This window comes from Mus caroli, unplaced genomic scaffold (genome assembly GCF_978045245.1).
Source record: "Mus caroli unplaced genomic scaffold, Mus_caroli_1 scaffold_20, whole genome shotgun sequence".
NCBI lineage: Eukaryota > Metazoa > Chordata > Mammalia > Rodentia > Muridae > Mus > Mus caroli.
In genome coordinates, this window is record NW_028227275.1 from 28,467,415 (window position 1) to 28,486,215 (window position 18,801).

An 18,801-nucleotide genomic window follows, 5' to 3' on the forward strand; every position below is an offset into this window, starting at 1 on the left:
TGTACTGTTAAGCACTGACCAAGAAAAAAATTTTATAAAAATTCAGAGTAAATTCCAACTTGAATGCTGAAATTTTAAGGCTCAGGAGTGGGGGAATTCTAACAGAAGTGTGTGTGTGGTTTTTTTTTTTTTTTTTTGATATGTCATTTTGTAGTCTTAAATGACTAAATATTCATGACCAGTCTTACTTGTCACAGGAGGTTACTTAAATTAGTATTCATTGAATTTTAAGCCTTACACCTTATAGACTAAGGTGCTTGTGTTGTTATTTGTTTTCAGTATAATACATTTTTTTCAATTGTACTTTGGTAGTTTACAAAGCAGTAGGTTTCCTTGTGCCCTTTTCATACACACTTAGTTTTTGCTGAACCTCCTCCAGCCCATGTCCCAGCTTGGATCCCCTACTTAAACCCTTTCCCAGTGTCCCTCATTCCTTATCAAACGTGTTCTAGAACCATGCCCACTCCTCACCCTTACAAAGTTTGCTTTGTTCTTCCCGGGCCCCTTTTTAGTTTCCTAGTGTCAACAAGCACTCGCATCTATACACTAAAATCCAAACATGAGAGAGAATGTGGGGTATTTGCTTTCTTAAGCCTGGGTTACCTAAATGTCTTCCAGTTCTATCGCTTTTTCTGAAAATTTCATTTTTCTATATGGGTGAGTAAAATCCCAGTGTATATAGGTACTGTTGTTATTCATCTGTTGATGGAAATATAGGCTGATTTCATTTCCTTCTCATTGTGACTAGAGCTGCTATAAGTATGGCAGAGCAAGCATCTCCACAGTAGGGTGTCGACGCCTTTAGGTGTATACCTGAGTGTACACCTGGGATACACAGTACTTCTGTTTTGCAGCTACACCATAATGGCTACATCAGTTTACACTTCATCCCACCCTGACACGGTTCCTCTTTCGCTTCGCCCTAGCCATCATGTGCTGCCATTTGTTTTCTTGATGCTAGTCATACTTTGATGGAATCTCAAAGTAATTTTCATTTGCATTCTCTGGTCACTAAGGATGTTGAAGACTTTTGAAAATATTCATTGGCCATTTCTATTTCTTCTTTTGAGGCCCCTTGGCCTTTCCCCCATTTTTAATTAAAATGTAATTATATTACTTCCCTCTTTCCTCCCCCCAACGCCTCCCATGTCTTCTATAAGACCCTCAAAAATATATGGCCGCTATATATATATGTGTGTGTGTGTGTGTGTGTGTGTGTGTGTGTGTGTATGTGTGTATACATATATGTGTGTGTGTGTGTGTGTGTGTATACACACATAAATATATAAATACAACCTGCTGAGTCCACTTAGTGTTGCTTGTGCATATATGATTTCAGGGCTGACCATTTTGTATTACATAAGCAATTGGAGGGCTCAGAGCAAGGAGAGTCTGATTCCCCTCTCTCAGCATCATTAGTAGCCTAGTGTTCTTTGTCTAGAAGTGTGGCTCTAGGAGATCTCCTGTGTTAGCCTGTTTATTGGTGTTGTCATTGTTCAGGTCTTATTCAGGCAGCCATATTGTTGAGGTATCAAAGGTGTAGCCTTCTGCCATTTCCAGGAGACAGAGTCTCACTTCAGACTTCCTAGTCATCTGCCTCTTAACAGTCTTTCTGCTCACTGATTCTGCAGTGATCTCTGAGCTTTAGGTACAGAAGCTGTGTGGTAGATATATCCTTTGGTACACCCCTGTGCCAGTTGATCTCGGCATTATAACCAGTTGTAGTTTTCTGTAATGGTCTCTGTTCGCTGCAAAGCAAAGCTTCTTTGATGTAGGCGTGAAAGCTACACTTTATCTATGGGTGCAAGCTTTAGAGTGCAGTTAGGAATTATTAGGAATTAGCTAGGTCTAGTAAAGTAATGGTAGTGGGTTTCCCTCTATGTTCCATGACCTCTCCACTAGCCCAGGTAGGGTACTTGGCTAGGTTTCTATTACCAGGCATATTTCTCTCCTTTTGAGTGGGCAGCCTTAAGCCCAATTAGACAGTCAGGGTTATCACCAAGATATCAGTAACACTATTGCACCAATAGAGATAGCTTGCCAAGCTGGCATGTGTTGTTTCATAGACACTACAGCTGGATATAATTATTTATTGCATCCTTCTGTTGGCATCTCAAATAGTACTTACTGGCCTATGGAAGCCTGACAGAAGCAATCTTCTGAGTCTTGTATCTAAAGTGTGTAGTGTCTTCAACAAGAGGGTCATTACTTCAGTCTCTGAGAACCAACCATGGGTAACAGCAATAGCATATATTGGTTTGGAGGTCACTTGGACTACACTAACCAACAACTCAAATGGAGATTTCCCATGCCTGATTCTGGGCTACAGCATATAGGAAATTGAAACAGAACCAAGAAAGGGGAAACAGAAAAATCTGGAAATGGGGTTTCTATATAGGGAGGGGGAGGGAAGTCAAAAGAAGAGGGGCAAAGTAAGAACAAATACCATTAGGGATGTTTCATAAAATCTCCAGGAGTCATATTATTTCCAATTTACCTAAAATTACATATAACACATATAATACCTGTGTGTGCACACACATAAACATCTTAAATGAACTTATGCTACTTGGGCTGACGATCCAACCCACAAGAGCCATAGAATATCTTGGGGGATTTTTTTTTTTTGATTCAGTTGTTTTCTTGTTTAGTTTTTTGATTTCTTTGTTTATTCGGGCTATTCATCCTCTGTCAGGTGTTGCTTGATACGCACTCAGCAAGTGTTTGCACCACGTAAAACTAGTTTGCCTAATACATCTGTTTAATAATGATGGCCTTGAAAAGAATTGGTCATTTATTTTTCATGGTCAACTTTTGCATCCTCAGTAGCCACCAAGCCTTCTCTCATTCACCTTTCCTAATTAAGCAATCTTTAGTGTACCTGCTGTAATTACATACAAAACCTAGGATATAAGCAAATATCTTACACTAAATTTGTTCCAAAGTGAATATTATTTTCCTGCTGAATACCTGTTAAGTTTACTCTGCTTATATACGTAGGTGAAGCCAATCCCAATTTTTTGATGTTTTGTTAATCTGACAAGGGTTATTAAAGTGAGCCTTGGTCTCTTGAAAAGGGCAAAACTGGATAACTTCTAAAGAGGACAAAGGATCCACAAGCTCAGATCCAGGGTCCACACTCTGCGACTCACTAAGGTCGGACATTGATAAGTTATCTAAACTCTCTAAGCATTTGTTTTCTTATCTGAGCACTTTGGAACCTGCACTGTGGGGTTTTGACAGAGCTACGTGAACCCATGTGAGTGGGTACTCTTAGGTCTGTGTTTTATTAGCAATGTTTGATGTTGTTACTCCTGCACTGAGCTCCCCAGTAATTATGGAACCTGTATTTATTCCCAGTGAACATTAAATGACTTTTCCACAAGCTAGGTCACAGAGCTAATTGTAAAACATACTTAATAAAAATCCACCCATGTCTCATATGGCTGCTAATTCTTAGAGTAGTGAGGTTTGGTAGGATGAGAAACTCTGCTTTGCCAGGACTTGATTCTCTGACCAGTGTGTAAATTGGCTGTCCCTCGAGAGAGCTACTCATCATATCTATAATCAGGCAGAGTACACTTGGTACAAAGCATGGCTGCCTTTTGTAGAGATCGTGAGTGAGTCACTCTCCTTTGTAGAGGCTGTGGAAGCCACAGCAATTATGCTGACAGATCTGCCATAACAAGAGACAGCGTGGAAAGAAGTACGCCAAGGTATCTGAAGAGGTGGAGGAAAACGGAGCCTAGAACAGAGAAAGCTCATCTCCTCAGTGAAACTCATCTCCTGGGAGAGATGGGTGAATGTATGTCCAAAGGTGTAGATTGTGGTGGTAGGGAGATCTTAAGACCCACACCTCATAGCCCTGATCCCTCTGGCTCCTTCAATCCTCCCAACTCTTCCATGAGACTCTAATGTTTGGCTATGGGTGTCTTTTCATCAACTGCTAGATGAAGCTTCTCAGAGGACACTTATGCTAGGCTTAGGTCTGCAAGCAAGACAGAATTATTAATGGCGTCAGAGGAGGGCTCCTTCCCATGAGACGGATCTCAAGTTGGGTGCTATGCTTATTAAGGGGCTGTAATACATAACAACACAGACTCAGATGGTAGGCTGGTTTTCACATTCAAACTTTATTACTTTCCATGAGATCTTAAGCAAGTTAAACTCCTGTGCTTCTCCCTTTCATCCATTAAAGTGGTGGATATACATATAAATACACCTGATAGCACCTATGACATGAGGCAGAGTTAAATGGGACAGCAAAAATTGTGTGTGGGTTCTTATTCCACACTGTTATCAGTTATTTCTATTAGGCAGAATTTAAAAGTTTCTTATTTCTACTTATTCCCTAGTCAAGTAAACCGACAGATGGGCATTTTTCATAGATATCCATATCTCACAGCTACATTAAGCAACTGACTTTATGCCTTTGCCAGGAAAGCTACTGCTCAGCTATCACACTGCCCTTCAGTTGTATCATTCCTTTCTGTTGGATTTAATGTCTACTCGCTTTTCACCACAGTGACACAGCTGGAGGGTATAAGGATGGGCCTGGAGTAATGCATGTGTGGCTAGCATTTCCTTCAGCCTTGATCATACAGGCTGTTCTGATGACCAGTACTACAGACCCTAAGATACCTTTGCTTAAAAAAAAAAAACATTAGCTAGCCTCAGTTTGTTCTTCAGCACACCAGAGGTACGTTGACTTAGAATTGTGCTTGAGCTGATGTGGATAATTTTATTAATCTATGTACTGACTGGAAGATGTCTTGTCTGACTCTGTACTGTAAGAGATAAGGCCGGGCTGCTAAAAATTCACTCATACCCTAGGTACAGGAGGCTGGTAAAAACATTCACTCTGTCTTACAGTAAGTAGATTCTCAGCAATTTTTTGGTGAAAGGGTGGGTGGATTATTTGTGTGTTAGGTATGGGTATAAATGAGTGAATGAAAAGAGAAGTGGGCAGTGTACTGGCTGGGTTTCTGTCATCATTGCACAGGCTAGAGTCATCACAGGAAGGAGCCTCGGTTGAGGAAATGCCTCCATGAGATCCAGCTGTAAGGCATTTATTTCCCCAATAGTGATCAATGGGGATAGGCCCAGCCCATGTTGGGTTCTGGGTTCTATTAGAAGGCTGAGCAAGTTATGAGAAGCCAGCCAGTAAGCAGCACCCCTCCACAGCCTCTGCATCAGCTCCTGCCTCCAGGTTCCAGCCCTGCTTGAGTTCCTGTCATAACTTCCTCCTATGATGGACTATGATCTGGAAATATAAGCCGAATAAACCCTTTCCTCCCCAACTTGGTTTTTGGTCATGATGTCTCATCACAGCAATAGAAACCCTAACAGGCAGTGTGGAAAGCTGAAATATGGAAATAATTTGGATTTTTTGTATGCAATTTAATTATATCATTTTATCTTCTCAGTTGTCTCATGATGTTGCAGAACAACATTAATAAGATGCCGTGAATGTAGAAATTGAAACAGACTTCACATGCCTCTTCTAAAGTTACACAACAAATATTACGTTAAGTCAGTTATAGAATGTGATCAAAAGAATTGGAGCATCTCTGTGTTTCTTTTCCTCATATCTCTTCTCCTTTCTTACCTGCTGGATGCCCTCCCAAGTGTTGCTTGACTTTTCTGCAGTCATTTATTAAGGGCAACAGAAATCAGAGGTGGTTATAGTCTAACCCCATTTCCTTGGGGTTGTGTATAATCTTGGGTCTCTTAATTCCATGGCCTATTGTGTGGGGGAGGTAGAGGGAAGATTAGAAGGCGGGTGGATAAAACGAGATGTCTAATGGAGATGAGCTCCTTTGTAGGCAAGGTGAAATGTGAAAGCCAAGCAGGAGATACAAATGAAAATCAAACAGAAGGCGGCCTTTTAACACAGATCCTTAAGACAGTAATCTACTTTTGGGCCGTGCCTTACACGAGGATGTCGGAAGCTATTCTCTCAAGTGTGAGATCAGTGGTTATGACACTATGGAAAATTCCTTCTGCATTTCTTTTCTTCAGTCTGATATGTCTTCTGATAGCAAGGTGGTCTGAAGTGAGAAAGCTGACTTCACATCTGTAAGTATCTAAGAAGTTTCTGGTAGTGTTGTTCTCTTTCTAAACGATCTTAGCTTTTAAAGATTTATGTAGTTAAGCCGGGCATGGTGGCGCACGCCTTTAATCCCAGCACTTGGGAGGCAGAGGCAGGCGGATTTCTGAGTTTGAGGCTAGCCTGGTCTACAGAGTGAGTTCCAGGACAGCCAGGGCTACACAGAGAAACCCTGTCTCAAAAAACCAAAAAAAAAAAAAAAAAAAAAAAAAAGAAAGAAAGAAAGAAAAAAAAGAAAAAAAGAAAAAAAGATTTATGTATTTATTTTATGGGTAGAAATATTTTTCCTGATGCCTGCTGAGGTCAGAAGAGGCTGGTGGATCCTCTGGAACTAGAGTTACAGATGGTGGTAACCATGTGGGTGCTGGGAATCAATCCCAAGAGCAATGACTGCTCTAAACTGCTGAGCCACTTTTGACCCTTTGGAAAATGTCCTTACATTCAGTTAAGATGATTTTCTTAATAACTGCTCATGGATTTTTTTTTTACATGTTTTCATAAGAACATTCTAATTGTGACACATGCCTTTAATCGCGGCACTCGTGAAACAGAGGCAGGTGGATGTCTGAGTTCAAGGACAGCCTTGTCTACAGAATGAGTTCCAGGACAGCCAGAGCTCCACAGAGAAACTCTCTCTCAAAAAAAGCAAAACTAAACAACAACAAAAACAACTAAAAGAGTGTTATAATTGATATAAAAACGTTTGTAAATATTAAGCAGAACAAAGAATGAAACTGTGACACTGGCAAGAACACACACACAGTGCTAGGAAGAGAGCACCATACCAAGTGAAAGAAACCACTCTCAGAAAGACTTTGCTTACTCTAAAGGGAAAGAGGACGATGCAAGGAAGGAGAGAGGCCTCCAGACACCCAAGTCTCAAAGCAGACGTTACATAGATACCTGTTGTTGCCTCATACTGCACGTGATGTTCAGGAGATGTTCAAAGTCTGTAGTAACTGGAGACATTAACCTTTAGCCAACTTGCAACTGTTTTAAAACAGTTTAAAGAATGCTGCCAAACAACAGACAGACTTGACAGACTGAAAAAAAAATTAGAAAGAAAAATAACTTCTGCCTTTAAACACATTGTTTTTCTTGTTCCGATTCTTCGGTATAATCTGTTGCTGTTTCTATGAGGGAAAAGTAGATCAGCACAGTAGAGGAGTGAGAAGAGCACGGAGATCACCGCGGTCCCACGAGTTCCAGGTCGAGGACTCTAACCCATTGGTACTAGCCCCGACTCAGCGCATTCCCCTTCTCCCCCTGAGCAGGACAGAAGTAAGCCGCCCTGTCCCTGAAGGCTTCGGTCATTAGTTTACAAATTCCCAAACTGGAGGCAGGAAGGGAACAGCTGAAACAGGATGACTGAAATTTTGCCCTCTCAATTTTGCCCGGGACTAGTTTGAGTTCCAGAATCTCCAGGTAGCCACACAGCAAGACTGAATAGATGAACTAATGAGGGTCTCATTTCAACACGTGTGTACTAGCGTTTGGTTTCTCCGTAAAGATGGTAATCCCATGTCCAGGATACGGAACTAACATCTTGTTTACAGCTCTTGGCAACAGCTAACCTGAGCATGTATTTATCTCCTGTCTGCAACCTCATTGTTCTGACAAGATGCTTCTCTTCTGCTCCACGGCATTATCTACAACAGCCACGAAGCTGTCCAGTGCTTTATCTAACATTTTGTTTAATCCTGAGAACACAAGTTATTCCACAGGCCAAGAAGAGATACTTTTATCCCTGGGATTTGGTCTAAGGGCAGAAACTCCACTGTAGGCAAAATATTCTAAACAAGAATCAGGAAGGCCAAGCCAGGCGGTTGTGGTGCAGACCTTTAATCCCAGCACTCGGGAGGCAGAGGCAGGCAGATTTCTGAGTTCGGGGCCAGCCTGGTCTACAAAGTGAGTTCCAGGTCAGCCAGGGCTACACAGAGAAACCCTGTCTGGTAAAAACCAAACCAAACCAAAACAAACCAAACCAAAACAAAACAAAAAATTGGTCACCTCTCATCTGTGCCTCCTTTCCCCCACTTCAGACCTAATGTAATCTTACCTTCATGAAGTTGCCTATTATAGGCATTTTGTATATCATGAAGTACTTATCCTTCTGTGACTGGGTTACGGCACCAGGCACATTGTTTGCACAGCTAATCTGTGTGCCATAGCATTCTTCATTCATTTCATAGCTGAATAACGTTCCTTGTGTATGTACATCACATCTTGTCTGTTCAATTTCTCTGTTGATCGATGCATGTGGATGCTTCTCCTTTCGAGCATTTGTGAATAGTGTGGCTATGGACATTTGAGTACAAGTCTCTGTTTCAGCCACTGCTTTCAATTCTTTGGAAGTGTATGCCTATGAAAGGAATTACTGGTGATAAGGCAATTCTATATTCTACTTCTTAAGAAATGGCAAAGTGTACCTCACACTGAAGGTGCTGCTTTAGACTGTAATGCACCAGACCTTCACTTTGTCCACCGCTTCATCAGCACTAGTGACTTCTGTTTTTCTCTTCTGACACTCATCCTTACAAAGTGGTACCTCCTGGGGGTTTTGATTAGCATCTTTTCATGTGTTCAGTCACGTTGTTCTCAGAGAATATCTATTTACACTTTCCTCATTTAAAATTGAGTTGTTATGCTAGGCCTTGTAGCACACAAGGCCTTTAATCCCAATACTCAGGAGGCAGAGGCAGGAAGATTTCTATGAGCCCAAGGCTAATCTTGTCTACATTACAAATTCCAGGCCAACCAAGGCTAATAGCAAGATCCAAAACAATCAAAAATAAATACTTATCTAGTTATGGCTTTAACAATGTGGTGTATTATGATGACTGTTTTTTTTTTTTTAATGTATGAGCCACTCTTAAAATTCATTTAAACTCAGTGAATTATACTTAATAGTACAGAATCCTTTTCCCGTGGTGCTAAGTCTTTCTCCCTGGTCTTTTGATGAGAATTTTTCCACTTTGTTCACAAGGGAATTAATTGTTGGTCCATGATTTTGATGTACTTGTCCCTCTTCGTCATCAATGAGCTAACAAACACTCAGATAACAAATGATAAAAGAAAGGTGTCATTTAGCACTTCATGAGAGTAGAATAATTACAAGAGAATACTGTGAGCTGCAAGGGTTGGTGAAGGTAAAGTGCAGATTCAGTAAATGACTGATGGAAGTCACCTTGGGCTAGGTATGTTTGGGGGGAATTTCCGATTGATGATTCAGTCTCCATGCTTGAAGCTGGTCTGTTCAGATCGCTTTCTTCTCGAGTTTCTACAAGCCTGGTACATATTACCTATAGTAAGTTATGCAGCCTGGCGGGACGCAGCTGAGCCTGACTCCAGAACTTGACTGTTGTGATCCACTAAGGTAAACATGAACGCCCAGGTGTCTCGGAGTTTGCTCCCTCCAGGGTCCCGAGAGCGGGCGATCTGGATCCCATGGGCGTCCTCGTTTTAGTAGTTTTGAGGAACCTGCAGCTGATTTCTGCCGTGGCTGTAATCGTGTATATTTCTACCATCAGTGTGTAACCTTTGCTCAGCATTACCTATCGCTTATTTGCTTGATGGTAACAGAAGCTAAGATAGACTCTCAGTGAAGATGAGACGTGCATTTCTGTGGTGGCTAAAGATCTTGGACATTCTTCATGTTTGTCACCTAATTGCATTTTTTTTCCTTTGGAGGACCGCCTGTGCGATTCACTTGTCCACCTACTGAACAGATGGCCTGATTTCTCACATTTAAATTAATTTTTTTTTATTTTATACTTTTGTGTATGGGTGCTTGGTGTGCATGTCTGTATGTGCACTGTCTGCATGCCTGGTGCCCACAGAGCCAGAAGCCGCCATTGGATACCCTGGAACTGAAGTTACAGGTGGCTCTGAGCTATCGTATGAGCTGAGCCTCAAGCCCAGGGCTCTGGAAGAATAGTCTGTCATAACCACTGAATCCTCTTTTGCAGCCCAGATTTTTTACATTAATTTTTTGAGTTCTTTATAAGTTCTAGATATTAATTCTCTGTCAAATGTATGGCAAAGATGTCCTCTATGTTTATATGTTCTCTCTCTCTCTCTCTCTCTCTCTCTCTCTCTCTCTGTTTGTTTTTTTTTTTTTTTTTTCAAGACAGAGTTTCTCTGTGTAGCCCTGGCTGTCCTGGAACTCACTCTGTAGACCAGGCTGGCCTTGAACTCAGACTCAGAAATCCCCCTGCCTCTGCCTCCCAAGTGCTGGGATTAAAGTGTGTGCCACCATTGCCCGGCATGTTGTCTCTTTATACTGTTTGTTTGTTTGTTTTGTTTTGCTTTGCTTTGCTATGTAGAGGTCTTTTAACTTTATACAATACCATCTGTCAACTCTTGCTATTATTTCTTGAGCTATTGGTATTCTTGGAAATTCTTTGCTTGACTTTGTCTTGAAGTGTTTTCCTCTGATACTCTTAAAGTTTTAGGTCTTGATGTCTTTAATCTATTCTGTTGTGTTTTCAGACTGAGAGGTACAGACCTAGCTTCATTCCTTTACATGTGACTATCTATCCAGTTTTCCCAGTATGTCTTGTTCTTTGTCCACGATTAGGTTGCTTTAGTTACTTGAACTTATTCTAGGCCCTTTAGGATCTTATACTGTGCAATTTATCTGGTTTTATTCCAGTGCCATGCTACTTTTATTAGTATGGCTCTTAGTGTAGTTTAAAATCAGATATTGTAGTATCTCCAGAATTGTTTTTTGTTCTTAGGATTATTATACCCATTCAGAGTCTTTTGTGCTTCCATATAAACTTTAGGGATTTTTTTTTTTTTTAACCATAGTCCTGAGCAGGTAGTCCTGAGTCGTGTGAGAGAGCTGCCTGAGCAAGCCACAGAGAACCAGCCAGTAAGCAGTGTTCTTCTGTGCCTTCTGCTTCAGTTCCTGCCTGTAGGTTCCTGTCTTGAGTTCTTGCCCTGGCCTCAAAGCATGGACTTAAAACTGTAAGCTGAAATGAGTACTTTATCACAGCAGTGGAAAGCAACCCAGAGCAGTTTCTCAGTTACAGTACTGGGGTCACAGATGAGTTGACGGTGTAACGTCCCCTCTGTTTTATGAGATGTTATGGGGAGCACTGGGAATAGCTCATCTTTACAGCTCTGGTAGAACTCAGCACCAACTCTGTACAGTCCTGGACCCTTTCTACTTGGGAGATTCAGTCTTGTTGCCTATTGTAGATCTGTTTCAGTTGTTTATAACCACAGGTTTCATATTGGTGGGTGATACATGTGCAGAAATGTTGCCATTTCATCTACATTTTCTAATTTATGGGATTATGGTTCTCAAAGCATTCCTTGATTATCCCCTATATATCAATAATATTTATTGTTCTGCCTGTCCTTTTCATCATGAATTTTGTTAGTTGCGATTCTCTCTGTTTGCTAGTTTGTTCAGGATTTGTTAATCACGTTTATCTTTTCAAAGAACCATTGTTTGTTTCACTGAATTCATTGTATTGCTCTTTCAGTCTCCATGTCATTGATTTCTGCCTTGATTTTTTTCTTATTTCTTTGCATAGTTTGGGTTTTGTGTTAGTAGTTTGGGATTTGACTTTTTGTTGTGTTTCTAAGACCAGGAAGTTTGTTAGTTGATTAGAAATGTCTGATCTGTTGATGTTGGGCCTCAAGCCTCTGCACACCCCTGTTATATCTCATCCCAAAAGTTGTGGTAAGTTGTTTTCATTTTTATTCCATTCTAGAAAGTTTATAATTTCTTCCATTATTTTTTCAATGACTCAGCAACCATTTCATAATATATTGTACTATATTCATGTGTTCGTAGAGTTTCTCTTGCTGTTCTAATTTTCTTCCATTCCTGATGGTATATAGGAAATCATTTCAATTCCGATTTATGTTTTCAGACTTTCACAGACAGTACTCTAGTTTTTTTTAAAAAAGATTTATTTATTTATCATATGTATATGAGTACACTGTAGCTGTCTTCAGACACATCAGAAAAGGACATCAGATCCCATTACAGATGGTTGTGAGCCACCATGTGGTTGCTGGGAATTAAACTCAGGACCTCTGGAAGAGCAGTCAGAGCTCTTAACCACTCAGACATCTACCCCCACCCCCCAGTACTCCAGTTAGTACCCATCTGATGCCCTTTTACAGTACAGTAAACAAACGATATTTTTCCTGTTCTGCTCTAAAGAATGAACTTGTTTCCTGTCTCTCATGCCTTCCCTGCTACTGTGGTAGCCACCCAGTTCTCTATAAGCAATACTGTTAATGAGAGACTGAAAACTGAAAAAGGGTCCTCATGAGGAAATTGTCAAAAGCTTAGTTCAAAACTCCCAAACTAGCTAGGCAAGGAGGTGCACACCTCAGCACTTAGGAGGCTCAGTAAAAGGATTAGGAGTTCAAAGTCAGCCTGAGGTATGTGAGATTCTATCTCAAATAGCAAACATAGACTTTCCCTATGGCCCAGACTGCAGTCTCTTCTGGAGATAGTTCTGTGGTCTGCGGAGTAGAATGTTTGTCCCAAAGCCTTTGGGAGTATTCTATTGACATCTGTTAAACCCATTTGCTTTATCAAGCACTTTGTTTCAAGTTTTTTTCTCAATGTTTGTCTGGAAAATTGATCTTCTGATGAATCAGTTATTTAAGCCGCTCACTATTATTTTATCTAGACATATCTGTCTCTTTGTGTCCAGTAGTTAAGCATACCAATATTTGATTCATATACATTTATCATTGCCATATGCTATTGATGGATTCTTTCCTTTATTGAATGTACTGGCCTTTATCCTTCTACTTCGTTTTGCTTGAAATCTACTTTGTCAAGTATAATAATGGCTACTCTTGCCTACTTCCTGTACCTGTTTACTTGACATATATAGGTTTTCATTGTTTGAATTTTCTGTCTCAGACAAATATCACCTGGTTTTCTCATATGTGGATCCTAATTCTTAGTATTTGTGTGTATGTAAATAAGCACAAAAGTTCTGCTAAATCTATCCTTCTTGTTTGGTAACTTTTCATTCACTAATTTTATTTCTTTATATTGTGGCTATGTCTTCATTGATCTTGCAGATTTCCCACTTTGGTGTTTTTACTTCAAGTTTTCTACTTCATTTTGAAATTTGAAATTAAGCTTTAAGTTTCTGGTCCTCTTCTCCTTTGCTCTGCCATTCTGTACTCTATACCTGATTCGGCTTCTCACCATGTCGTCTCATAAGACTTTCAGAATCAAGCGATTCCTGACCAAGAAACAAAAGTAAAATTGTCCTATTCTACAGTGGATTAAAAAAAAACAAACTGGTAACAAACTTAGGTCCAGCTCCAAGAGAAGGCAGTGGGGAGAAGGAAGCTGAGTCTGAAAGGATTCACACAATGGCAAGACTGAGGGTTTAAACTGCATCATGGTCATCAGTCAGTCCTCCCAGATGGAATTCAACATTCTTAACCTGGAGACTTGCTCATTATCTAAATTGGGGGTGTGGTTTGTCCAGTAATAAAATGTAGAACCTTAAGTTTCTAGAATTTTTTTATGCTGTCCAACTCTATACTTGAACACTCCCATCGCTTTTCAATTAATGTATCCTGTATTTTTTCTATACCATCAAAGTCATCATCTGAGAGCTCTGTTTCAAGTTGTTATGTCCTTCTAAATGGACACAAGTTCCATTGTTAGAGCTCTCCGTGAGAAATAGCATTGAGGTATCCTCCTTTCTGATCCTGAGAACTCCTAAACAAGATAGCATGCCAAGATAGCAGCATGCTCTGCTCTGGCACTTCTCATCCCATCAGGTGAGACAGTATTAGTGAGGTTCATCTGTCATCCCTAGACTGCAAGCAGCAAGCAGGGTGAGTATTCTCTCTGTATGAATGTCCAGGATCAGTTCAGTTCAGCCAACCACTCCTGTTCCTGGCAATCACATGATGCCACTCCAGGCTCCCCTGAGACTCAGATATTCTCAGAACCCACGTCTCATGCCTACAGTAGGACATTGTCAAGAGTTCAGAACAGTACGCGGCATAGAAGTGGTCAGTAAGGCCATCACCACCATTAAGCTCAATGCACTATTCCAGTTTTCTTAATGGTCATCTTCCTCTAAGAGCCAGAGAGAATATCCACAGAACAATCAGAATATGATAGTCAAACTGGCCCTTTCCGAGTATTTTGTATTAATCACTGTTTTAAAAAGTCTGTCTCTTCAGTTGTAGCTCGTCCTCCAATGCCACATCCATTGAACAGGACTTTTTAAAATGGCACATTGGTGTTCTGTGTCCCATGAAAAGGAATCAGGGCACTGCAGGCTTCAGAAAAGAGAAACATAGAGCCTATCCCAGTGCGTCCTGTTCTTCTGGTACCTCGTGACACAATCCACAAGCTGTCAGCTTTTAGTACAATTCGGTCAACAAACCCATGCACACAGCACTGTCCTCCCTCAAGCACACGCCTTGGGCACAATCCCCAGCATGGAGGATGGACAGGTCCATGCACAGGGCACTGTCCTGCCTCAGGCACACGCCTTGGACACAGGGTGGATGGACAGGTCCGTGCACAGGCACTGTCCACCTTCAAGCACACGCCTTGGCAGCACTCTCTCTTCTGTTTAAGGCTTTTTCTGAAATCTGGAAGTTAGCATTAGGGTATGTTTAAAGGTGTTTACACCTTTGAAGACAACAGACAACCAACGAGGAAAGAGATTCACAGAGTGAGCAGCCCAGGCCTCCTGTCCATGGGCAATTCTACACAGTCCTAGAAGAGGCACTGTTGAGAGTCCTGCTCATTCACAGAGGCAACCAACTCCGCTAACCTCCACACACCCCTTCCCCCATTTCCTCCTTCCAGTCTCCCAATTGTGATCTTTTTTGATTACCTTAAAATAAAATTTCTGCCCACAACTCGTTCCTGAATAATCACTTTAGACAATGATGAGAAAGCGATGGGAATAGGGCACAGAGCCCAGCTGAATGGGGTTAGTGTCCTTATAGAAAAGATCCACAGGAGAAGCCTTGTCCTTCCACCATGTGCTGCTGGAGTAGAAAGACAGTCACAAGGAAGGAGATGGTACCAGTCACCTAATCTGTGCGTGTCTGGATCTTAGGCTTCTCAGCTCTTCCGAACTTTGAGAAATAAGTGTCTAATGTGTGTAGGCCACCTAGTGGATGTTATTTGTATTGCAGTGGCCCAGATAGACAAGAAGACAGGTAAGGTGTTGGTTGTAATTAAGCTTCCAGTTTCCTCAGATCATCCTTAAAGACACCTGTGTGTTCCTTGCAGATGTGAGCCTGCTCTTGCCAGCGGTAGAGGGGAAACAAAGCCAGCACTGCCACAGGCATCCTGAGGGACGTATCTCTTACTAACTTCCACTCAGGTGAGGTCAGATGATTGCATCACAGAGAAGAAATGTAACATGAGTCAGAGTAAGGCAAAGTTAGGGAGTTTTATGAAGTAGAAATAAGGAATGGTATATGGTGCAGATATAAGAACGGGCATTTGTCTCCCAAGGCAAAAGTAATGGGAGCCTAGAAAGGGGTGGGAGAGCCTGAAAGAAAAAAAAAAAAAAAGACATCTGTGTAGACCTCTCAAAAGGGAGTCGTGCTTACGTGTCTACAGTGTGTGTGTGTGTGTGTAAACATTAAGTTGAAAATTTAAAGTTCAACAATGAAGTAAAAATGTGTGATCTAGTTTACTTTAAGAGTTTAATGAAATTACAAGGTGATTTTTATGAGGTATATTGCTTAGATTTGGGGGCAGAAAGGGTGCTAATGTAGTTAAAGTCCAGGTCACAGATGGACTGGCTTGAAGTCAGCATAGTGCATTTATTTTATTGTTGATGCCCATGTGTGAGATGTCTACAGGAAAATGAACATCACACCTGCAGGTGATCCTGGTTTTACCAGTTGTGTTGAACCTTCTTGTGTTCAGCAGGAAACACAAGCGAGATGCTAGGGTAAGAGGCTTCCTTGACTTCTCATGCCTTAACCTCTCCTTTCTATTCTGTCTCATTCCTACTCTCTGATCAGCCAGTGTTAGAGTTCCCTCTGTTCTATAGGCCCAATAGAATATGGCCAGAGAATACTAGCCCAAACTGGGAAAATATGAAAAGTTATGTAAATTTCGCTTGTCACCTGAAATTAGTATGTATTTGCTATATGACGTACCACTTGTTAAGTCTATTAATTGGTAAGGATAAGTATATATCTCAGAGATAAAGCCTTGACTAGCATGCAAAAGTCAATGAGTTCAATACAAAATGTTATACAACCTTAAGCTGTACAAACACTGAATTTTGACAGTATGTTTAAACATATAGAATATGAGGCATGTATTCCACTTATGCAAATATATAAAAATGTTTTCTTACCTGACAAAACACAGAAGAAAGTCAGAACAGTCAAGATACACAGGCAATCTTTCTGAAAGCATCCCAAGAATTGTAGCCTCTTCTCTAAGTTTGACCAATGGGTGCATACTTGCAGTTGATAAGGTCCATACAGTGAGCTCTTACCAGCTGTTCTGGAAATGCTAGAAGTCTCTCCGAGCCAAGTCATACACACAAACATAAAGTACTGACACGTTTTCATATAGGGCTCAATCTAGGTATAGACATTTAAGTGGCCAAGAGTACCTTGTCTGTTTGTAGGTTACATACACGTTAAAGTTAAGTACAAAGTTCAGAGTCATCACCCGAAAAGTAAAATCCTCCCTCATCAACCTCAGGCTTTCTAACCAAGTGCAGCCTGACCTCATTCTGAAGGTGCGGCACTCGGAAAGCACCAGGGCATTGATCGATGCTGGTTGTAGGTACCACAGTAAAGAGAAATGCTCACCAAGATGCTAAGCCTTTGCTTTCCAAAGGAGCAGAGGGGTACAGCCTCGTGGGGAAAACTGACACCCAGCTGGCTCACTCCAGTTACTGTGTTCAAGCACTATGCAAGGTTAATTGGGAAAGGGCCTAGCTACCAAAGTTCTCTTGCCCTTTGCTAGTCATGAGAGCAGACCACCCACACAAGTCTCAGTCCTTTCTGACCGTGGCTAGCCATAACGAAAAGTAAGAACTCCAGGTTTCCACGAGTGTTTTAGGACCAAGATTAGTGCAGTTGCAAGCTCTCACGTAGCATCAAGTGCACACTCTCAAGAGGGACAACATTTCTTCAAGGTTCAAACAGGCTCAATTTCCCAGCCTCTACTGATTGGCCCAACCATAGCAAGGGCTTTGCTGAAACAATTCACTCAAAGCCAGACACAAAAGCTTACTATACATTTCACCTAAAGCCAGACATAAAGGCTTTACTAAACATTATACAAGGGTCAGTTTCCCACCCCATTTCTCTTTTCTTTTCTTTTCTTTTCTTTTCTTTTCTTTTCTTTTCTTTTCTTTTCTTTCCTTCCTTCCTTTTTTTTTTATTTCCTGAAAATCTGATAAAATCTGATTCACTTTTATTCCCTTTTAGAAAAGAGACAGACAGACGGGGGTGGGGGGAGGGTAGTAGGTTTTACTAGCTTCTATGATAACATGACTGCTTTTTATCATGCTCACCCCATTTCAAATGTATTTCAGAAGATTTTAGACAAGCTTAGCTGGGCATGGTGGTGCATACCTTTTGTCCCAGCACTCGGGAGGCAGAGGCAGGCAGATATCTGAGTTCAAGGCCAGCCTGGTCTACAGAGTGAGTTCCAGGACAGCCAGGGCTATACAGAGAAACCCTGTCTCGAAAAACCAAAAACTGAGAGAGAGAGAGAGAGAGAGAGAGAGAGAGAGAGAGAGAGAGAGAGAAGCTATAAGGTGTATGATGTTGTGTAGATTCCCTTGGCAACCTCCATTTTTCCTTTGTAGCCTATTTCACAAGAAGACATTACTCAACCCAAGGGTAGAAAATTCTTACTAGTTTCAGGTGTTGCTATATTCAAAATTCCTACAGCAATGTTTGGCGCATGATAAAACCTCAGTGAGTATTTATCAACAAATGAATGAACAAGTTGGTAGTTGGATGTCTATTGTATCTCATCCCTTGGACTGTAAACTCCACGGGAGGAGGCTCCCTCCATCCACTCACTGATGCATTTGCTGTGCCTAATAGAATCCACCTCAGGCATTGCATAGTTTTCAGTGGCTAGTACATGAAATGCAGTAAAAATCCATTCAACTAGGATTCCGGTAAGAACGACTGCATATTTTGATTTCCAATCTTCCGTGATGGACGTGCATGTTTAGTGGCCCAATATGCTCAGCATTCACAAGACCCCTGACTGAGTCCAGGTACCCACTTCTCCCTTAGAAGAAAATATCTCTTTGAAGAAAAAGGTTTTCCGTCAATAGTAGTTAACATGTTGTCTCACCTTCTAGGCGCAAAGATTCTTCCCATTTTAACCTTGTGTGTTTAAAATACCCAGTTCTGTCTTATCTGTGCACAGGATGTTATTTCCCCCTTTTGATGACTACAGACCAGTTAAAATGTGCATGTGTGTTTTCCTCCTCTAAACTTTTGTTAATGTTTTGCTCTTTGGGGTTGCATTGAGCTCAGTGCCTTTTACGTGCTAGACAAAACTCTGCCTCTGAGACGCAGACCCAGCCTTACTGGTTGGCTCTTATTGACGGTTTGGAGTTTATAATCAAAATGAGAGTTCTGGTGGGGGGTTTTCGCTCTCGTAAGAAGAGGTACTGCAAATGCCTCTGAGAATAAAGCTGCTCCGAATGACATTAAGA

General features: G+C 41.2%; 1 pseudogene; it reads left to right on the forward strand.

Moving 5' to 3' along the window:
- LOC110286020 (anamorsin-like) overlaps nt 1-18,801 on the forward strand; it is a 41,687-nt pseudogene that overhangs the window by 1,115 nt on the left and 21,771 nt on the right.